Source organism: Sapajus apella, unplaced genomic scaffold (genome assembly GCF_009761245.1).
Source record: "Sapajus apella isolate SASKATOON/1434 unplaced genomic scaffold, GSC_monkey_1.0 scaffold156, whole genome shotgun sequence".
NCBI classification, from domain to species: domain Eukaryota; kingdom Metazoa; phylum Chordata; class Mammalia; order Primates; family Cebidae; genus Sapajus; species Sapajus apella.
In genome coordinates, this window is record NW_022437096.1 from 585,212 (window position 1) to 591,598 (window position 6,387).

Below are 6,387 nucleotides of genomic sequence, written 5' to 3' on the forward strand. Positions count from 1 at the left end.
TGTAAGTGATGCGCCACTGCACACACACACACACACACACACACACACACAGCCTATTGGTTCTGTTTCCCCAAAGAACCCCCATCAACACACCTCCATGAAGCTGTTTAAAATACGAGATAGAAAACACGAGGCCCTCCGGGCACGACACGCTCCCACTGACAGCAAACGTAAACCTCCAAGGGGAGAAATGGACACGAGACACTTCAACAAAGACAACTGAAAACGTGATCTGCAACATTATGATAACAATAGTGTTATATTATGGTATTCGCATTTCTGTTTCTTTCTGTTTTAAAACCTCCCAAATTAAAGGAAGATATCCCAAAAATGCATTGAAAGGGTTCTTGCTAATCAAGAATAAAAGACAAACCCACTAAGAGAAAACTTGAAAAATAATAAAAACAGTTGATCTACGAAAGGCACTGAAAGGGCCTACATAAAAATTGTGAATCCTTATTAGACAAATGCAAATGAAAACAACAGTGAAATTTCTTCCTACGGTCAGAATTGTCCGAGACACCCACGCCAGGGATCATATCCGGGGCCAGCGTGAACAGACCGGCGCAGGGAAGCCTCCCACGTGCTGTCCGGAGGGGTACAAATTAATATTAATCTTTTTGGGAATTCATTTGGCAATATAGAGCAAGGCCTCAAAATGATGTCCTTATTTGGACCTAAGAGTTCCAGCTCTGTAATTTTTTTCTGTAAATAACCATAAATATAGAAAATGATTTCAGTAAAACCGTGTTCATTTCTGAAGTGTTTTCCAAACACTAGAAATCGTCACAATGTCCAAAAATTAAGGTTGATTGAATAAATGGCAGTATTTATGTGTCACAGAATTTCAGGCTGCCAGAAGACATAATGTTCTGGAAGGATACATAATGCCGCGAAATAATATTCGCTATGTGCTAAGAAACCTGTTTACGAAATATTTACAGGATGAATGCATATGTGCAAAAGGATATGGAAGATACTAACAAAACGCTCCATGTGGTAAACTCAGAGTGGCAGAACTGAGGAACATTCTGCATTCCCTTCGCTTGTCTCTCAATTTTGCTGTTTTTTGTTTTTGAGATAAGAGTTTTGCTCTTGTTGCCAGGCTGGAGTGCAGTGGCCCCATCTCGCCTCAACACAGCCTGTGCTTCCCAGGTTCAAGTGATTCTCCTGCCTCAGCCTTCTGTGTAGCTGAGATTACAGGCGTGTGCCACCACGCCAAGACAATTTTTTTTGTATTTTTAGTAGAGATGGGGCTTCTCCATGGTGGTCAGGCTGGCCTCGAACTCCCGACCTCAGGTGACCTGCCCGCCTCGGCCTCCCAGAGTGCTGGGATTATAGGTATGAGCCACCGTGCCCGGCCCTCCATTTTGCATTTTTTTTGATGAATGTGATTTGGTGATGAGAGGTCATGGGCACAGTCCTCAGAGCAGGTTCTCTGGAGCAGACTACCTGGGTCCCAGCCTCAGCTCCCATGGCTGCCTACAAATCCCAGGGCAATTTGCTTCACTCCCCCACGCCCAGGTTCCAGCTATCGACTGCGTCCAGGGCTGTTATGAAGATGAAGTGAGTGAGTACATGCAGGCCCTCGGACTATATTGATATATGGGCTATATCAATACTACTTATTGTCATTATTAGACGGGATCAATACAATGGATAATTATCGTTAAATAATGCATTCATGCCATTTATCAACTCTCTGCAAAGCACTGTTTTCAGGGCTGAGAATTCAGCAGCCAGGTGGGCTCTGTCCTTGGGGGCACACAGTTTGTGCCTGCTGGGCCTCGCCTTCCCCATGTGCGTCTTCTGGCCTTTTGTGCTGTCTTTCCTGTGGCCTGGAAGCGGGCTGAGGAGCTGCCTGAGCCCTGCAGTGTTCACAGCCGTCCCCAGCAGCTGGCAGGGCCCATCTCAATGGCCATCCCGGCTAGTTCCCTGATCTGCCTGCCTCCCTTCCTCTTTCCCTCTCTCACGTTTCTCCCCTCCCCTCCCTCCCTCCCTCCCTCCCTCATTCCATCCCATGTTTCCTCCTTCTTTCCTCCTTCCTTCCCTCCCTTCCTCCCTTCCTCCTTCCTTCCTTCCTTCCTTCCTTCCTGCTTTCCTGACAGGGTCTCCTCTGTCACCCAGGCCAGAGGGCAGTTATACAATCAGAGCTCAATGCAGCCTCGAACTCTTGGGCTCAAGCGATCCTCTCACCTCAGCCTCCTGAGTAAATGGGACTACAGATGCGCACCACCATGCTGTCTAACTTTTTGATTTTTTTGTAGATATGGGGTCCTGCTGTGTTGCCCAGCTGGTCTTGAACTCCTGGCCTCAAGCTACCCTCTCTTCTTGGCCTGCCAAAGTGCTAGAATTATCGGCTTGAACCACTGCACCCAGCCATGCCCAGGTTCTGCAGCCAGAAGCCTGGGGAGTCTCTTGGGACCTCTCTGCCATGCCCACCACTCTGGAGTCCCCACAGCTCATCAGCTGTACTTCCTGGAGAGCTGCCAAGACCCCTCATCCCTGTCCTCACAGCTGCTCCTGAGAAGCTGCCACCCTGGCTGTCACCTGGATTTTCCCAGCCACTGCCAAGCTGGCTCCACTCCCTCTGCCAACCTGGGTCCTCCCCAGCCGTCAGAGTAAGCTCCTGATACAATGCATGTGGGATACGTGTGTGCAAGGTGAAGCCTGCAGTTGTTTTCAGAAGGCGGCACAGATCCAGGGACGAGCAGGCACCGCAGCCGGCCACAGGCTCCCCGTGCCATTCGGACACCTGTGTGCTTCCTTTAGGGGATAGCGCTGGCCTCGGATAAAATACATTTTTCTCCCACGTATCAGCGGGACATCCTGACATGTCACCCAGTGAAAACATCCAGCTCCAAATTCAGGATCTCAGGGGCCCCTTGGTCAGTTGGGCACCCACAACCTAACAGCAAATATAAGACACACTCACTGCAGAGGAGCGGACGGAGGAGGGAACCACAACCCACCCCCAGCCGACCACAGCAGAACACAGCCAGCGGTGGACTCATATCCCCAGGAGGGCAGCAAGGACGCCACCTGACTGCAATACGTGCCGGGGGCTGCACGCTGGTCAGCCACCCTCCTCTCTGGGTGACGTCCCTTTCTATTGTCCTCCTCAGCCAACCTGGGTACCCACCGTGCGGTACACCCCTCCCATGGGCCAGGCCTCCGAAGCATCCCAGGACCGGTGGCTTGGTGTGGGGTGAGAGCTGAGGACTCCCTCAAGGGTTAAACAATTGCCACCCCTGTGCTTTTGGGAAGGAGTGAAGGCGATGGTGTGATTATTTAATAGACTTATTTAGGGTTCAAAATCCAAACTTCTGACAATTCCAGCTAGTAATCAAAAACAGCCCATCAACGACAGCAAAAAATCGTCAATCTGCAGCGTGTGTTGGGATCCAGAACGGAGCTTTCTGTTCCCTAGCAACAGAATTCAGGCTGCGCTCAGCCCCATCCTCAATTTCCATCGTGGTCTCTCTCCAGGCCTCTGGAAACACGGCCGGGATGGGGCTGGACCAGGTACCTGCCTTTGCCTTCGGGCTGCCTGGGGTGGTGTCTCTGTAATTACATCAAGGGTGCTGTCCCCCGGGAGGCCCCACCTCTTCAGTCTGATCTCTGACCCCACACCTCCCCTGTCTCCCGCTCCTCGGCTCCCTCTACTTGTAACCTGGGTGGAGAATTCACCTTTTCCAGCATCGCCAGGTTTCAGACTCTTAACCATTCTGGACTCCAAGTCACAAGCACCAAGCGCTCCCCTTTCATTCCCTTTTTTTGGAAATTTTCAGCACGCAATGCACCAGCCACTACGTTCCCACAGCCCAGGGTTTCCCGCCATAGCCCTAATGTTGAGGTCACAAAAACCTCAGCGTCTGAGTCCCCGCATACAGCAGGCCGTGGACCGCACTGCACCCCTTTTCCTCAGCTTGGGAGTGCTCCCCAGCCACCCCACTGTCACCACGGCCCCTGTCCTTGGCAGGAAGGCTCCAGTGTACCCTCCCAAAGTCAAGGTAGACGGCATCTCTCTTCGAACCATATTTTTAAAACAAAGAAAATTACTGTAAACCATAAAAGTATTGGGTGGGCCACCAGCATTTCGAAAATGGATTAGGGTGGAACAGAGAACATCGGAGTATTGTTGGGGTAAATATTGCTACGGAAACGCTGACTTCAACATGTGTGTGCGTGTGTTCACGTGTGTGCACATGTGTGTTCATGTGTGTGCTCATGTGAGTGCACATGTGCATGTGTGTGCATGTGTGTGTGTGTGTTTGTCTTAAGAATGGGACAAAAAGGGTGTGGATAGCAGCCTACCAGAAGCCCGCCCTGGCACTGGAAGCCCGCCCTGGCACACACCTGGCTGCGCTCGAGAGCATGATTCAGGGTAAATGCTCCCTCCTGGCTCTCCACTCCCTCCCATCGTGACGGCTGCCACATTGCACTGGAATTGTTTCCTTGTCTGCTTCCCAGACTGACAGAAACTCTATGTCTTGTTGGCTTTCCCAGCCCCAGTGCCTGGCCCTAGTAGGTGCTCCACGAGTAGAGGCTGAATGAAGGCATGTCTGGCGCAGGAGTTCGGCATGGACGGGATGAAATGGAAGCTGTCACATTTTAAAAGCCACGTCCTTTTTAGCAGCATAAAAGGCTTTGGTGGAAGTAATGAAGTGGTGAAGGTGAAGACCTGGGCATCAGTGGTTGGCTCCACAGAATCCCATCGAGGAAGGCCCTCCCTGCCAGGGTCCCATGCCCACCCTGCACATCCAGAGGCAAGGGGTGTGTGACCACCCCAAAGTTGTCAGGACCCCCAACCTCTGCAGTCACCTCCCTGCCAGGAAAGAGAGCAGCGAGAAGCCGCAGTTGAGAAGATACTAAACAGGAAAGTCAGTGTTTTAATTAAACAGGAATTGAAAACTGCTGGGGAAAAACAAGCGTGGCAACAATCATATTAACGCAAGAATCCTGTCGGAGCCCCTGGCAAGGACGCTTCAGTCCACACCAACCACTGGGATGGGGGTTAGAGGACCTGCAGTGAGCAACTGACTTTCTTGGCCTCAGTTTCTCCAAAGTGTTGTGTGTGTATGTGTGTGTGTGCATGAATGTGTGTGAGTGTGAGAGACTGAAGGAGAATACGTGTGCACGTGTGGTGTGGTTTGTGCTCCGGGGGCGAATGCCCGCAGGCATGAGCTGTGCATGAGTATAGGGCTGGGAGAGTCCACATGCCCTCACCAACCTGGACCAGGCCTCAAGATGCAGGGAGGACGCTGCTTCTCGCTGGTTGCTCAATCCGACTCGCAGGCCCTCTACTGGCTCCTCAGAAAAGGGTCTCTGGCTCCAAAAGAAGCTCTCGGGGTGCTCAAGGCCCCAGCCCCTGTGCCGGATGGAGATCTTGTGAGTCCCGGGGCAGGAGTCCTATTAGCCGCCAACCTGCAAGAAGGGAGAGCTCGGGGTGGCGCTGCTGCAGGTGCCCGCAGGAGCCAGTGCCTCCCCGGGCAGCAGGGCCACCCGGGCCTTCCGGACTGGGGAGCGAGTCTCCTGGCTGTTGAGGGAGGTGCAGAGGGGACATAAGCAGCAGGGGTGGACATGGGGAACGTGTCCTCATGGGGCCCACTCTTCCAATCCTTAGCTTGTTGTTAGAGGGGTGAACCTGTTTCGCAGATGGTCATTGACTGTGCAAGTAAAATAGATGACGGTCACTGTCACCCTCTCAGAAAGCACACCTCCATAGGACCAGTCCCGGGACTGGGAGCCGGAGGCGCCACCGAGAGCTGGTCCTGCAGGGACTCCAGGAAGATGGGCCAGGAGATGGCTCAGCAAGGAAGCGGCCGTGGCAGAGGTGCCAGGGCAGAATGGTCCTGGGGCGGAGGACGGAGGGGACGTGCGCGCCTGTGCCCGGCAGTGCCACACAGGGGGGAGGAGGAGCCCTCATGCGCGCGGGGCCTCCCGTGAAGGTGACTCTGCTGCGGTCCGAGGCTGTGCTCCCCGTGGACTCAGGGACCCCACTGCACGAGCCCTACTTGGGGTGACAGGGCCCCCCTGGGGAACAGGCCCAAAGCACCCTCTACTTGGAATAAGCTCCGGGTCCAAGTCCCAGAACCCACCTTAGGAGACGTCTGGCCCCCACCCTCAGCCTTCCAGGCCTCGGCGGCGGCAGCGGAGGGGACCCGGAAGGCCCGAGTCCGCAAACTTCACCCGGCCAGGCCGTCCTCCGGGGTGCCCAGGCTGCGGGCGCGCCAGGCCGTCTCTGTCGCCATCCAGAGGAGCGGCTCGGGCGCGGCGTCCCCTCCGCCCGCCTTCCTCCCCGCCAGTCCCGGGTCGGCGGCGGGAGCCCCCCGCGGCGGCGGGCGCGCGCGTCTCGCACGGATGCCGGGGCGCGCTTAGCCGGGG

General features: G+C 54.2%; 1 long non-coding RNA gene across 1 annotated transcript; it reads right to left on the reverse strand.

Moving 5' to 3' along the window:
- Nucleotides 1–4,307: 4,307 nt before the first annotated feature.
- On the reverse strand, nt 4,308–6,332 carry LOC116541758. The gene is made up of 3 exons (XR_004264935.1): nt 6,102–6,332; nt 5,234–5,427; nt 4,308–4,828 (listed from the first exon to the last, which is right to left on the reverse strand). It is a non-coding gene; the product is annotated as an uncharacterized LOC116541758 (long non-coding RNA).
- Between the last annotated feature and the right edge of the window lie 55 nt (nt 6,333–6,387).